Genomic DNA, 15,531 nt, shown 5'->3' with positions numbered 1-15,531 from the left:
ATCTAATAATATTTAGTGATGTGAATGAACTAGAAGTAAATGTATCAACAGGGATAAATATTTAAAACAACATAATGAATAAAAAAAGCAATTTGCAGAATACATCTTGTATAACAGTATTTATAACACAAATCATGCTGTTTTCTTGGAAATACACATATTTATAGTGAACTATAAAAACATGCACAGGAATCATAAGCACCAAATTTAGGGTAGTTACTACCATTGGGTGGTGGGAAAGGAAGAAAGTGCTATTGGAGAGGGTTCTTGACCTCCATTTGTATTGTTGAGTAGCCATTTCAGGTATGTTCATTATACTAATTATATTTTTGTATGTTTAAAAAATTATTTCATAATTAAAAAAAGATACATTGATAAAAATATTTCTTGAGTTGAGAATTAAAAATTATAGCGATTTGGTTTAAATGTCAGCAATTATTCAGATCTGCCATTCTCTAGCATACTTGAAGAATTTTGTTTTTCACAGTTTATGGAACTTCAAATTGTGTGTTGTTATTATCTCAAGCTAGCATAAGTATATTACTTGTGGCTTCTGGATACTTACACTCTTTGTCCTGAGTCCTACCCCTAAACAAAGCAAGTGTGTTCTAGGCCCCAGTGTGCAGGCAGCCTGGAGTCCATCAGAGATTTTATAGGAAGATTCTAATAAACACAGGAAAGTGCCTTGCCTCCTACATTGGGGTCTAAGCTTAACTGCTATATGTTTTAAATTTTTTTATTCGGGACTTCAAATGTTGCATACAAATATGTTAATTGCAAATAAACAGGCGCTTGCCTTTCTTTGTGGACTGTTTACATAAAAGAAAAGACATTAAATATAAATCACTCAAGCGACTCAATGAACAACTTAAACCTATGGAGGATTTGCCTTGGTGGTCAGGGTGACTTGCACATTCTTTGTTAGATTCTCCTGAGGCTTAAAAATTTATAAGGGTCTCAAGTGTTCAGTAGCAAGGCACAATCACAATCCTACCTGAAGAATCATATTACAACTCCTCACACAGAGAAAGTATTATCTATCAATTGTTACTTTTAATTATAACTATCATTTATGCGGTACTCTCTTAATGCAGAGTTAGAGTCGTTTCACTTTTGGGGAAGGTAGTAAAACAATGAGGTTATTAAAGCCTCCTATTGCTTTATTGTATTTATTTTTCTTTTTAAGATTGTGATCAGCAGAAACTTTTAGCTATGGAAGAATGTTTATAAAAACAACTATAATTATGAATGCACATGCAAAAATGTACAAATGGCCAATACTTTAACTACACTGGCCAAAAAAAAAGTGAAACTTCTTTCCTAGATTGCTTATAAGTTAGTTTTCAAGTAATTAACAAAATGATTTTCTATTTCGCACTAAATTAGAAGTTCCTAAATTAGAGATAAGAAAGTTGCTGAGATAGCTTCTAATACTATGGTTTTCTAAACTGCCTTCAATTCCAAAGTATTGCTAGAGTGGAAATCAGGCATACTTCTTTAAAAATGTCAAAAATTCTCACTGCGTACTGGCTGTGATGAGCATGGCCTACCAATCCAGAATTTTCCACATTTGTGTGATCTCTATTTCCAAAGTTCGGTTTATGACTCATGGGGATAAAAGAGTGAAATTCAATTTCACTCAGTTTAATTCTAACTGATGTATATTATATAAACCCTATGTTCCTTGTATGCCCACCTATGTGGAGACTGAAAATGGACTGGATGGCATAATTCTCTCCATCTCGATTCTTGAAGACAAGACTTGGGAATGCTAAACCGTTTCAGTGAAAAAGTAATCGCACAGTGATGCATCAGGTCTGGGGGAGGAGAGAAGCAAGGAACCTTAGAAAACTTGGATTACTATCCGCACATGCCACCAGCCAGCTGTATGGCTTTGGTCACGTATCACTTTTAACTTCCAGGATCTTGGTTTCCTCATCTGGAAAAGGAGCCCATCGGACTGTGGGATGATTAAATTCCCTCCCAGTCTTCCTACACCATCAATTTTCCTGACCTTTTTGCCCTTGTACAAGACTGTATTTGGCCTCAGTCTCACCTCCTTTACATGAGGTTGGTGTCGGTGACAGGATGCCCAGTAGTGCAAATTCTATAAAAGCCTTTACAGTTGACCTCTGCCCTATGTTTCTTTTTAACATGGGGAAAATATACAGTGATCGAAATCATTTGTACAATTTATATTATAATAAAAATTTATTTCTACTTAGAAAAGAACCCTAATATTTTTCTCACAATGCCATTTACTTTTCTGCTTAAAAGTAGAGGGATTCATTCTAAAGAGAAAAGTTCAGCAACCCCACCTATTACTGCAGCACGGCTTCCAGGTGACGCATGGTTGTGTCCTTTTATTTTTGTAAACATGTTTCTCGGGCTCTACATCTGTTCAGCGCTGGAGGGATGAGGTTTAAGGTTGGGGAGCAGTGGAATTGGGAGCCAGTGAGCCAGATCACAGTGTGACTGGAAAAGCCCGAGTCAGAGTGCAGCAGACAGTAACGACTTGGCTTTAAGGATTTAGAAAAACCAGAGCAACAGGTCGCCAACAGAGGTTCCACTGAGTCAGATGATAGTGGAATAAAGGGAAAGACTGAGAAAAATGCAGAAATAAAGTTATACATATAGAGCTGAGCTGGAGTTAGGATTCTTCAGAGCATTAATGCTGGTCACAAATCAGATGTACAGAAGTAGTTTGGAGAATCTTGTCTCACAATCAATATTAGTGTAATATTTCTAATGGATTAAATGGGTCATTCATATAAAAAAATTAAAAACTTTTCAAATTTAAATGTGCATTAATACTAAATAAAACCTGTGTAAATAACTATAAAATCCAATTTGTAAATAAGAAAAAAACTGCATTTATTAAAATGATATTCCATTTAGAATATTTTAAGTAATTCTCTAACTTTAGTTTCTTAATTCTGATGATCACAAGCCTAAATTTTAGGGAACTTTTTAATATTTACATTTGTTTTTTAAATTAACTTTAAAAAAGAAGAAATGAATAAAAATATTCCTAGATAAATCTAGCTTTAGTAAAGAGATGTACACACCTAATTCATCCTATCAAGCAGATAACAAAGGGAAAAAAGATTGATTATATTTTTCTAAGTAAATGCAGCACAATAATAGTAAAATTATTATAAGGCGATGCATTTATAGATTATTGCAGCTACAAGAGTTTTATCTACCTCTTCCCCCTACCATTTAGTCTCAGGCAGCTTTATTTTGTAAATGAGAAATGCCCAGTTGCTCTTGGACGCATTATAACTAGGAGAGAGAAAACCAGAGTATTATGTAATCCCTGACATGGTTCAGGACACATCACCCCGAAATATCACACCTTTGATGGAATTTTTCAAGATGAAGGAATTTGAGAAATGGCTTGTGCAGGAAGGACTTTCTGACCTTCCATTGAAGCAAGTCATGTGAGAAATGCCCTCCCTACAACCTTGAGGAAAGGAGTATCTCTACCTCTGAAGACAAAGGGACACAGAAGAATCTGAAAGAATAGGCCTTTTGAAGCCCCACCTGTCCCCGGCATTTACCACACAGCTCATACTCTTTGTCCTATCACGTCTTTCTTCATCAAACCTAGCTTAAAAAGGCTCCAGGTCACATAACACTTATAGTAAATAAATTTATATGCTTTCTCTTGTTAATCTATTTTTGCCAGTCTAATTTTCAGACCTAGCCAGGAACCCAAAAGGGTCAAAGAAAACTTTTTCCTCTCCTACATTCCTAATACTGAATTTTATAATACAGACCCTACAATATTGTGAAATAAACTAACAATTTATAAAATCTGCATCTTAAAGATAATCTTAGAGGACACATACATCCATATAGATACATACACACATACACACAAGCTGACATAGAAGTTTAGTTTAAATATACACAAAGAAAGAATTAGTTTTTAAAAAGTCAAGTACTGCTTTGGAAATAAAATTATATCCAATATTATTTTAGGAAGACAAAATAATCTACCTTATTTTCAAACTCTAATCTTTCATAAATTGCCACATTTGGTTTAAAAAGCCTTTTGTATTTTTTTCATTACTTGTGATCTGTTAAAATCTGAGTTTATAACTGCAGATATTAATGGATTGATGGATCAACTGAATCTTCTCTCAAACTAACTGATGTAGCATAATAAATGTCTATGATCCTCTCCCATATGCACTAAGGGAAGTATGAAAAACTGTCCCACGCAGCAAACTGATTTTAAGTCACATTATTATACAAATTAATGGAATGGGAATGCAAAAGCAAGGAAGAGCTAGATTAAAAGACACAGACCAGGCAGTGCTGTTATGGTTCATTAACATATTCATCCGTGCATGTTGTGATTCACTCCTTCAGCAAGCATTTGTTAAAATTCTGGCATGGGTAAAGCTCTCTCCTAGGCACTGTTAAGGATACAAAGATGCAAGTGAAAAAAGATTCTGTCCTTAAAGATGTTATAATCTTGGCCAGCTTTTGCTGAATGTATACCTCATCTGTCTGTCCATGCATTTGTTCATTCACTTACTCTTCAATAATAATTGTGTGTCAAGAGCTATGCTAGGCCACGCATTCACTAACCACGGAATGTACAGAGTTATTAAGAAAAATATTACCCACCTTAATAAATACGATATACTTCAGTTTATTAAGATATTCTCCAAACAAATAACAAGGCCTGAAAAAAATATTGCTAAGAAAATGAAGACTAAATTAGAAAATAGCAAAATTTCTTTAACTGGTGTCATACCTCTATACGCAGGTATTAGGGATTTTGAAAATAATTTGTGTTTAATACATTTGTTTTAGCAACTGATTACACACTATTAATTGTGTGATTGTATAAAACCACACAGAATTATTATCTACATATATATTTAATTCACAGAATTCAAATCAATTTAGTAAGTACATATTCAGTACTTACTGTGTTGGTGTTTATATAAACAAAAGATTAAATATCATCAGCTAGTTAAATTTCTCCAGAGGCAGAATTTTTTTCATAAGAAGTTGTTCAGTATGCAAAGTAGCCATTAACTTTTATTTTAGCCAAATAGAGGTAATTTATTCAGTTGCATTTGTTAAATAATCAGTTTTTATTATTTTTGGTACCGTTAGTTACATGCATAGCACAAATACTTCTTTTATGAGAGAAGTCACCAAAATACCAAAAGATAAGATTGCTATTAAAGAGTATTTTCCTCTTGTCACTTCTCATGTGAATCTCTTAAAATAATATTTAGTCTAATTTCTCTCTTCATATATAGTTTACTATTCTATTTCTGCAAAATGAGAACATTCTGTTCTATTCATTCTCCCACTTACTTTTAGAAACTGTAGAGAAGCTTAAATTAAACTCCTAAAGAAATTAACTGCCATTCTTATGCATAGTTATCAAATACACAACATTCCTGTGTCAGCTGTTCATAGTAGTGCCACGCTGATGAAAGAAATCAGCTCGCATTCATAGAAAGGGCCACAAGAGGGAGTATGAAAAGTGGGTCAACAAAATGGAACCAGAAACATAAATACATGAACAGACTGGGGGTCGCGGGGGGAGACGGGTGGGGGTGACTGGATAAAGAAAGTGAAGGGCTTAGCTAAAGAACATATATGCATACCCCAGGGACACCGAGGATGGTGTGGTGAAGGCCAAGGGAGGGGTGGCCAGGGTGGGTGGTGGTAGATAAGGGAGAGGGGAATGGGGGACATCTGCAATAGTGTTTCAACGTTAAAAATTTTTAACAAAATAAAAGTGGGTCGGTACCATCCTGTCACATGATGATATGCTGGCTCCACTTGTGTGAACCAGTGAAGGAAAAGGAAAGCACACTGGCCATCTGATCACAATGGGATGTACAGAACACGATGGTTTCTTTGGGTCTAACATAACTACATTGGGATTCCCTTATTGCAAGTCAATAGTAATGTCATCAAATAGGCCTTTTAAGGATGTAAGATGTCAAATGAAGTTAAATTAGTTTATTCCTAACACAAGATAGTTCTAGTTAAATACCTGTGTGTCAAAAAAAGCTTTAGTACTTCCCTTGGTTTCAGTTTCACTCTTTATTGGTTATGGGTTGAAAGATAAGGTTGATCTCTGTGTTTCCTTCTAGGTCTAAAATTTTGTCTTTTAATGTCTAGACTTCCAGAATGCAACGGTAAACCCTCCAATTTATATTTGTGTGATGTGCCTCTAAGCGCCAGTTGTATTTGGTCATAAAGTCTGGCTGTGAATCTAATAAAAAGTCCTAATTACAGATGCCCAGAAAAATCAAAAGATATCAAGGATGTGGTTAGGAAACAAACAAAGAAGACTGGTGTAGAAGTTGTGCTTTGAGTCTTGGCTTTGCTTCACGTGCATTTTGTTTCACAGATTTTTGTTATTGTTCTATAGATTTCAATTCTGTAAAATAATGAGGCAGAAGGAGAATATTTTTGCATTTTTATCCTATTATCCAAATCATTAGTAAAAAACACTAGTTCAAAGATGGAGAGAGCAAGTAAACTTTTAAAGAGAAATATCTGCATTATTTATGGCTAAGATGGGTAGAATATATAATATGATTGAAAATTTTGTACTTGAAAACTTTTTTCACATTATAAATGGTAAGGCAATTTGTAAAAAAACTCATGGATTATCTAGCTCTGTATTTTGTGTTTGATAGGGGGTGATTTGTACTAGGGCATGGCAATTTTCCATAACATTACCTTAGAAAGGTTCAAGATGTCTTTCCATATCTCTAGTTTTGTTTTTGTTTTGTTTTTAGAAGCAAATATTGTCAATTACCTACAACTTACTACATTAAGATATTCTAAAATATTTATATTTCATTGAACCATTTGTTTAGAGATACTGCATACCATAACCTGTCTCTTCTTGTCATTTTATAAATCTAAAATTGTTGACTATTAGCAATTTTATAATTTTACCTTCATGATAATCTATATGAGTAAGATTTATATTATACATTTTCTTATTAAAGCATCTGTTATGTTGACAAAAATAAACTGGTTTGACTACAGAACTGCTTTTTATATGTGGCCTATTAACACTGTGAACACACATTGAAAAACACTCATCTAGTTAAAATTCCTCTTACTGTGGTTTAGTGCAGAGGCTAAGAACCTGGATTCCAGGGCTAGACTACTAGGGTTTGAAGCCCAGCTCTAGGAATTAGTCATATCATGAGCAAATTATATAACCTCCCTGTACCACATTTTTTGGTAAAGTGGAGATCATACTACCTTATGAGGCTGTGATAAGTATTAAATGAGCTAACATTTATAAAATCTTTGAAGGTGAATGTACTTAGTTTACATTATGTATTTGTTAGCTAATAACATTACCATTTGGCCCAATAATTTGAAGAGTTCATGAGAGACAGGATAACAGGATTAAGAGTAAGGACTGTAGGATCAGAGAAATGAAGACTTAAATCCTCATTCAATATATATCTGTTTCTCTGTATGAACAGTGGGAAGTGATAATGCTTATAAATGCATAGTGTAAAACCTGGTCTATCATTTGCTACTGCGCAATGCCCTCCTTTTATTTATGTATTCTCACCTCTCTAAATTTCCAAAGTCCTCTTCAAATTCCAATAATCCAGAATTAATTAGAGAAGTCCTTATTTATTTTAACTATACCCTTTGTGGTTTTTATGGACTGCTATCACACACATCTTCTCCAAATAAAGAATTTTAATCATTTTTCATAACTCCCTATATGATAAGGTTGCCATCTCCTTTGCCAATTTTTAAGGCTTTTCTCCTAATCTCCTCTAATTTCATTGTCAGTTGTATAATGATTCATTTCATTATACCAAAGCAAGTTACAGATAATTTTATGTAGCTTGGTGTTTAAACGTGTAACTCTTAAGTCTAACTCCCTGGGTACGAATCCAGGCTTTGTTCCGTATTAGTCTAGTGCCTTGGACAATTTACTTAACCCCTTGGGGCCTTCGTTTCCTCATCTATAAAAGAAGAAAAAAAAAGAGTGCTGCCTCATAGCAGTGTTGGAAAGATTAAATGAGTAAATGCAGATAAAGCACTTAGAATTTTACCTGGTACATAAGTCTTCAAAAAAATGTTGCTTATTATTATTTGCTTACTTTAAGTAAGTAGGAGCTAGAGTGGGGTGAGGGACTGGTGGGGAATGAAGAATTTTAGAGATACAGCTGCTTTAGGAATAATTAGTGCCCAGGCAGCAAGATATCTTTTTAAATAAAAGGATGCTTTATAGTTACCACATGATTTAAAAAATAGAATTGGGTAACCAGAAAAAAAAAGAATATTCAAGCTCTACTCCACCTGACAGGATTTTATTGTTTAGCTTTTCAGTATTCTGTTATGCATTAGGATATTAGAAGAAAGAGCTGTGGGATTGGGGATTACATTAAATAGTTTACATTGAAAATGAAAGGCTATGAAGAAAGGAAATAATTTACCATAAAAGGTAGAGGTAGGAGCTAAAATAAAAAGACATAATCTAAAGAACATATATGCATACCCCATGGACACGGACAATAGTCCGATGAAGGCCAAGGCAGGGGGAGGGAGGGAGGGGTACAGATGGGCAAAGGGGAGGAAAAAGGGGAACACCTGCAATAATGTCAACATTAAACATTATTAAATAATAAATAAATAAAGACAGAGACTGAGTTGTGGGTGAGGTGAGAGACATAGAAATGATTTAAAATGCATAGCTAAATATTTGTTAATAAAGTGAAACCTGAAGGATATGAGACTACCAGTGATTTTCATATTTCATTGTATAATAAAATGTTAATGTCTTTGGGAACTACTAAGGAACTTGTGGCGGCTGAGTGGTTCTCCTGGGCTAGAGAATAATCTGGCAGTGACATCTGTCACTGCATTGGTTGCAGGATAGATTCACATGGAAAAAAAAATTAAATTTTTCTAGTGAGTAAACTCCTTGAGAGCAGAAACTATACATTTTTTCCCTTTGCGGTCTCAGAGGGAAGTAATGACTTGTACATACTGGATATTCAGAAACTGTTAATCTAAAGAATGACCAATTTACTGACCATCCAATTTAAGGAAGTCTCATATGTATATTGCCACAGTTTTTACTGAAAGCATCAAATTGCATAAGAATAAAGAATGATGAATTAGAGATGTTGTAAAATCAAGATACATGTATGCGTACACACATATTCCTTCAGGCTTCCAAATTTTAGATGGCTCGCTTGTCTCACCAATGGGTTGTTGAATAAGAAAAATGAATGCAAGAGCTCTGGTGAGTGTTCCCACGTGGTTATGCTTTCCTCACGTCACTGACACAATAGGACTATGTGTTAAATAAATATTACTAAAATCAATTTAGAAAGAAAACATTTTGTCCATGGATTCTAAAATACCCAAAATCAAAGTAGGTGCAAAAAGGAAGCCCTTGAAATGACATGGCTCTTCCAGCAAAAGTGAAATGAGTTTTTGTTGTATTTTTTAAAGTGAAAAATAAAATTACTCTTACTAACCGTGGGTAGGGACAGAGGTCACATAGGGGGAATACTTGATTGCTTTTAGGGCAGCAAGATATTTCCAGAAGCCCCTCTGACTTGTGGCTGATAAGATGATCTAACAGGAAAATTAATGTGAATCAACTGAAAATTACTGGAAGTAATAAAATTACTCAGCAAGATAGTAAGTTCCACAAGCTCAACAGATTTTTAATAAGGCAGAAATAGCAATTAGAAAATATAATGGTAAAATAATATAATTTGTATCACCAACAATAACAACAAAACACAAAACAATTCTTGATAATAAATTGAAAAAAGAATGTATGGTGACTACCTGAAGAAAACTTCAAGTTTATTGAATGTGTGATGCTAAAAATAACTCAATAATTAGAGACATATATTGTCTTAAGATTTAAAAACTCAGTTTCGTAGGAAGTTAGTTTTTCTCAAATTAATCTATAAATTTTAAAGCAATTCCAATCAACATCTCAACATTATAGAGTCCAGAAAAATACATATGAGTAATATTAATGTAGCTCTAACAAATGGCATTTAAAACTTTTTGGAAAAATTAGACTACTGAAGAAATAGTGTTGCGACAACCAGTTATCCATTTAAAATGGAAAAAGATTAGGTAATTTATAGTGTCCCATGCTAACAAATTTTATATAGATTAAAAATCAAAATATTAGGACTGGAGAGCCTTGGTCAAATTTTCAATGATATGGAATGAATCCCAGCATCAGTTCTTCTTGAGGGAGCTCCTCTGTTACAGCTGAGTCAAGGACAAGGTTTTTTGTTTTTGTTTTCAAACGCTACAAATCAGGATTTTGATTTGCTTTTTTAAAAAAGTTATTTTAATATGTTTTTATTGATTTCAGAGAGAGGAAAGGAGAGGAAGAGAGAGACAGAAACATCAATGATGAGAGAGTTATTGATTGACTGTATCCCGCAAGCCCCCTACTGGGGATCGAGCCTGCAACCCAGGCATGTCCCCTGACGAGGAATCGAACCCGGATCTCCTCATTCACAGCTTGACACTCAACCACTGAACCACGCCAGCTCGGCTGAGACAAGGTTCCTGATAAGAAGTACTTGCTGGACTTCAAGATTTCAGAAGAGAAGTGAAAGTGTATTGTAACTTTGATTGGACTGACAGATTAAACCACAGGTGGCCACAAGCTAAAGCCTTTTACTCCTATGATGCTCTCCTGAGGGACTTCATCAATTTTACATCTTTGAATGATGAGGAAGATACCCAAAACATAGATTCTTGGTCTAAAGAGAAGGCCAATTTGGAGAAGTTTCCTGGGAAAAATAGGACAGGGCTTTTTCAGGACAAAACTCCTTTGAAAAAGGCAAATCTTCAGCAAGCTATTGTCACACCTTTGTGCCCAGTTGACAGCACTCATTACAAAGAGTCAGAAAAAGGAAATTCGGTGCAACAGTCCATTCCCTCAAATGCTTGTTCTTCCCTGGAAGTCAAGGGAACTACCTCAAGAATAATACTCTGCCCCAGCCTCAGAGAAGATCTGTTAGACTCTGCTTAGAAGGATTTGGCACAGAAAAAAAAACACATGTAAAAATGAAAGCCAAGAGATGTGCTACTCCTGTGTTCATCAGTGAAATTCCACCTTCCAAAATGATGAAAGTTTCTAACAATAAAAAGATCCATAAGAAGAGGAAGATGGTAGTGCTCATTAAGATACTTCTGGAAAGAACGAGTCTTCCCCAAAGAAAGCCAAAAACAGGCATACTGTGCCTTATATACCAACCTGTAAGTCAGAGGAATCTAAAAGGTACTGAGTTGAAGAAGAGTATGAAAATGTAGCAGGAGGTGATGGAGATGCAGAAAAAGCAAAGGATTGAAGAAACTCGCTCCTGCAGGAGCAGGACAGCCTGTGAAGAAATCAGTAAGCTGGGTAACCAGTCAGTCAGCTTCCACTTCCGCACAGATGAGTGGATCAAACACGATCCTAAGAACCATGAGGAGTATAAGGAAGGGAACTTTACATCTGAAATGGGAAAGCACCCTCCACCTCCTGTCCAAGCAGCTAAGGGATGCACCATAAGGCCTTTCAACTTGTCCCAGGGAAAGAAAAGAGCATTTATGAAAGTTTGTCCCTGTGTGCCCCCTTTTATTTTTAATATGTCTTCAATGATTTCAGAGAGAGGAAGGGAGAGGAAGAGAGAGAGAAACATCAATGATGAGAGAGTCATTGATTGGCTGCCTCCTGCACGTCCCCCACCAGGTGTCAAGCCTGCACCCTGGGCATGTGCCCTGACTGGGAATCAAACTTGGATCATAGGTCGATGCTCAACCACTGAGCCATGCTGGCCGGGCCCTGTGTGCTGTTTTGCACAGCAGGTCAAAACCTTCTATAAATGAACTGCTAACAGATATCATTTGAGGAGGAAGGAAGATAATATTACTCTGTTACCCTCCAAATCTGCTGTGGCCAAGATTTCTAGAGACCCACACACTTCTGTGTTGCAAACCTGCAAAAGTGCAACAGATCAGGAGGCTGAGGAGCTCGAGAAACTGCAACAATATAAATTCAAGAAACAGGAACTTGATCCCAGAATTCTTGAATGTGGGCCCATCTTGCCCAAGAAACCACCTGTGAAGCCACCCTCTCAGCCTACTGGCTTTGATTTGGAAATTAAGAAAAGAATCCAGGAGCGCAAGTCAACAAAGAAATCAGAGGAAGGGCAATTTGAATTTCACTCCAGACCCTGCCCCACTAAGATTTTGGAAGATGTTATGGGTGTTCCTGAAAAGAAAGTACTTCCAATCACTGTTCCCAAGTCACCAGCCTTTGCATTAAAGAACAGAATCCAAATGTCCACCAACTATGAGGAAGAGGAGCTGGTCGTGATAAGAGCTCAGCCTAGGCCACACTTTGGCCTAGAAGCAAAAGCTGTGGAAATATGCCCTTTCTCTTCTGGGTCTCGAGGCAACTAAAAGAACTGCAGAAAAGGGAGGTGCCCAAGTTCAAGGCACTTCCTTTCCCTCATTTAGATGCCAGAGAAGAAGGTGAAGAAGGAAACCCAGCTTGAGCCTTTCTGCTTGGAGACGGACAGAAGAGGTGCTATGAAGTTGTACAGAAGAGGCGCTTGGAAGCACCAGCTGCAGGAACTGAAACAGCAGAAAGGAGCAACTTGCTTCAAGCACTTGTCCAAACACTGTCACCTCCCAGGAGCCCTTATTTCCCAAGAAAGAGAAAAAGTCCGTAGCTGAGGGCCTCTCTGGTTCCCTAGCTCGGGAACCTTTCCAGCTGGCCCGAGAAGAGAGCCAAGGAGCGGCAAGAGCAGGAGGAGAAAATGGCCAAGGGGGGAGCCCAGGGAGGCCAGCAGGCGGAGGAGGCCAGGCAGCGGGAGGAGGGGCAGCAGCGGGCACAGCCCATCCGCAAGCCCCAGGGTGTGGAGGGGAAGCCAAGCGACCTCTCTCTGTGCCTCTATCTCCCCGGGTCTCCACTGGATCCCGCTGCTGAACTCCTCGGTGCACTGCGGACCGCACCTGGGAACACAGCTGCTTTCTCCAGAGCCTTCTGTCTTTGTCCCGGGGGCACGGGGACAACCCATTCCGCCAGACTTTGACCCACCCGTGCCCGGCAGAGCATGCCTAACAGGTGTGGACCCCAGCTTTGCTGAGAATGGTTACCCCGCATTCCTGAGGCCAATAATGAGACTCAACTCATGTGTGTGTCCTGACGGGAATCCATGTCGTTATTTCCTTTGAACCATCAGATGACCGTGAAAATGGGTTTTAACTCTGACTAGAACTTAAAGTCTGTGTCCGCACAGTGTAACTTCTATTGCCCCTTCCCTCATCTCCTTTCCTTCTTTTTCTATTTCAGAAAATAATGATAGCTAAATACGGAGGTAGAATTTAAGTCCTGGCTCCCATGAGGAACAATCAGTATATCAGATTCTTTCCTCTTCTCTGCACAAAATGAATTTAGAGTTAAGGAGCCTTTGCCAGGAGGGGAGGCCTCAGTGACCGCGCAGGGAGGAGGCCGGCCGCGAGCGTGCGGGAGCTCCCAGCGGCCGTGGGCAAGCTCCGGGCAGAGCTGCCGCGCCAGGGCGCCTTCTTCCCTTGGTGGCGCTCAGGAGAATGCCGTGCAGCACGCGTTTTAAGGCCTCCAGCAACCCGGGCTGGAAGAAATACGTTTGTTTCCCTTCCCTGTTTTTGTTATTTAATGTTTTAAAATTTGCCAAGTCCCCCCACCCTCCAAACAAAATATTAGATAAAAATAGCGAATATTTTTATAATCATGTAAATGAAGTTGTAAAAGAGTGGAAGACTACCTAAATAAAATGGAAACTCAGTCATGAAGGAAAAATCTGATGGATTTGACTAAATAAAAATGAATTTTCTTTTATTTTTACAAAAGATAAAATAAAAGTCAAAGCAAGTAACAACCTGGGAAAATTATTTGAAATATTTATATGAGAAAAATACTAATATTCATAATCTATAGCAAGAATATTGACCCCTTATTTTAAAGCTGCCATTTATTGAGCATTTTGCTGTTTTAGGTCATTCACTGGGTTTTACACATTTGCAATTTGTCACGTTTTCACTATGAGGTGTATAATTTCAAATTTTTATTTGAAAGTAAAGGAAACAAGTTTGAGTAAAATAATTAGCCTATGGTTGCATAGTTATATGTGATCCTCTCAGCATTTAAACCAAGAGCTTTAGTTGAAGAATTCCTAACTGCAGCATTCTGTGAACTTCCCTTTGATTGTGCTTATAAAATTTTTTTTGCAGTTTTTGGTTTATAGTTTAATTTGTTTATATGTTTATGATGGCAAAGAGTTGAGACGATAAACATACAAATATTGTTATCTGTGGGACTGACTTTCTTTGATGTTTGGTATACCTTCCTCACACCAGATAAACAAGGTTTTCTTCTTGTTTCCTGGTGTCATTTCATATAACTCCTTAATCCATCTAGATACTCTGCAAGTACTCGACAGGCCCAGGATCCCAACAGATCTGTGAGCTTCGTGTCTTCCACTTGCTCTGCTATAGACAGTCAATGGTGATGAGATGGATAAGTGACATTTGGTCATTTTTTTTTTTTCTTCGGGATTTCTTACTTGATGAAAGATGATAAATTAAGATGGGGAACAGATAACAGTCAAGTAGTATTAAGATAGCATGTTACATATCCAACACCTTCTGTTTCCTTTACTCTTGCAAAATGTAGGACCACTGTCCACGTGGCTACTTACTTTTAGATTTAAATAATTTAAAATCAAATAAAATTAATAATTCAGTTCCTCAGTTGCACTGGCCATATTTCAAGTTCTTAATAACTATATGTGGCCAGCAGCTACTAAACTTGGCAGTACTGAAAATTTATATCACAGAAATCTCTATTGAACAGGGTTGATTTAGCACATCTGACACAGAAGTCATATTCTGGAGTTGTTCTATAATTTCATTTTTTTCAGTAAGTAAATATTTAAATGCACTATGTGCCATGACATCAGCTAGGCTTTAGTTTACAAAAACAAGTAGGACACAATCTCTTTCTATGAGTTTCTCAAAATACAGTGGGAGACAAATGCAATGGAATTACCATTCTTGGGAATAATAATAATAATAGGTCCAAAAGGAAATTCTGTACTTTTTATGGTCTCATTCCCTGCACAGATGTATAACTGTTGCTTACTACACATTGATCTGGGGTGCTCTGAATTATCTATTGCCCTAACATTCTAAGAGTTTAGTCTTCATTTTTGACCTTAAAGTTTTGCAAATCTTAGTGTTGATTTTACACTCGCCCACACACAGGCTCAGAAATGCTGCCTTGACATCTGAATCACAATTTCTACTAATTCTTTTTACATAATAACTTTTTCAAGAGTGATCTATTTACATCTTCTTTGTCTTTGTTACCTAATGAAAAATAGAAAATCTTGACCTAGAATTCTCCTACTTTCATTTTGTACAAAATAACCACTGCTAGAACTTTCAGCAAACGAGTCTGATTCTTTGTTATATTAGGCA

General features: G+C 36.8%; 1 protein-coding gene and 1 pseudogene across 2 annotated transcripts in view; one reads left to right on the top strand and one right to left on the bottom strand.

The window, feature by feature from the left end:
• KCNH7 (potassium voltage-gated channel subfamily H member 7) overlaps window positions 1–15,531 on the bottom strand; it is a 391,026-nt gene that overhangs the window by 213,657 nt on the left and 161,838 nt on the right. The window lies entirely within an intron of this gene.
• On the top strand, window positions 3,325–13,106 carry LOC308559749 (targeting protein for Xklp2 pseudogene; annotated as a pseudogene). Its single transcript has 3 exons — window positions 3,325–3,443; window positions 10,678–11,632; window positions 11,816–13,106. The product of its transcript is annotated as a targeting protein for Xklp2 pseudogene (transcript).

The sequence above is a fragment of the Miniopterus schreibersii genome (genome assembly GCF_964146895.1).
Source record: "Miniopterus schreibersii genome assembly, chromosome: 7".
In the NCBI taxonomy this organism is placed as follows: Eukaryota; Metazoa; Chordata; class Mammalia; order Chiroptera; family Miniopteridae; genus Miniopterus; species Miniopterus schreibersii.
This window is presented reverse-complemented; position numbering and strand designations above follow the sequence as displayed.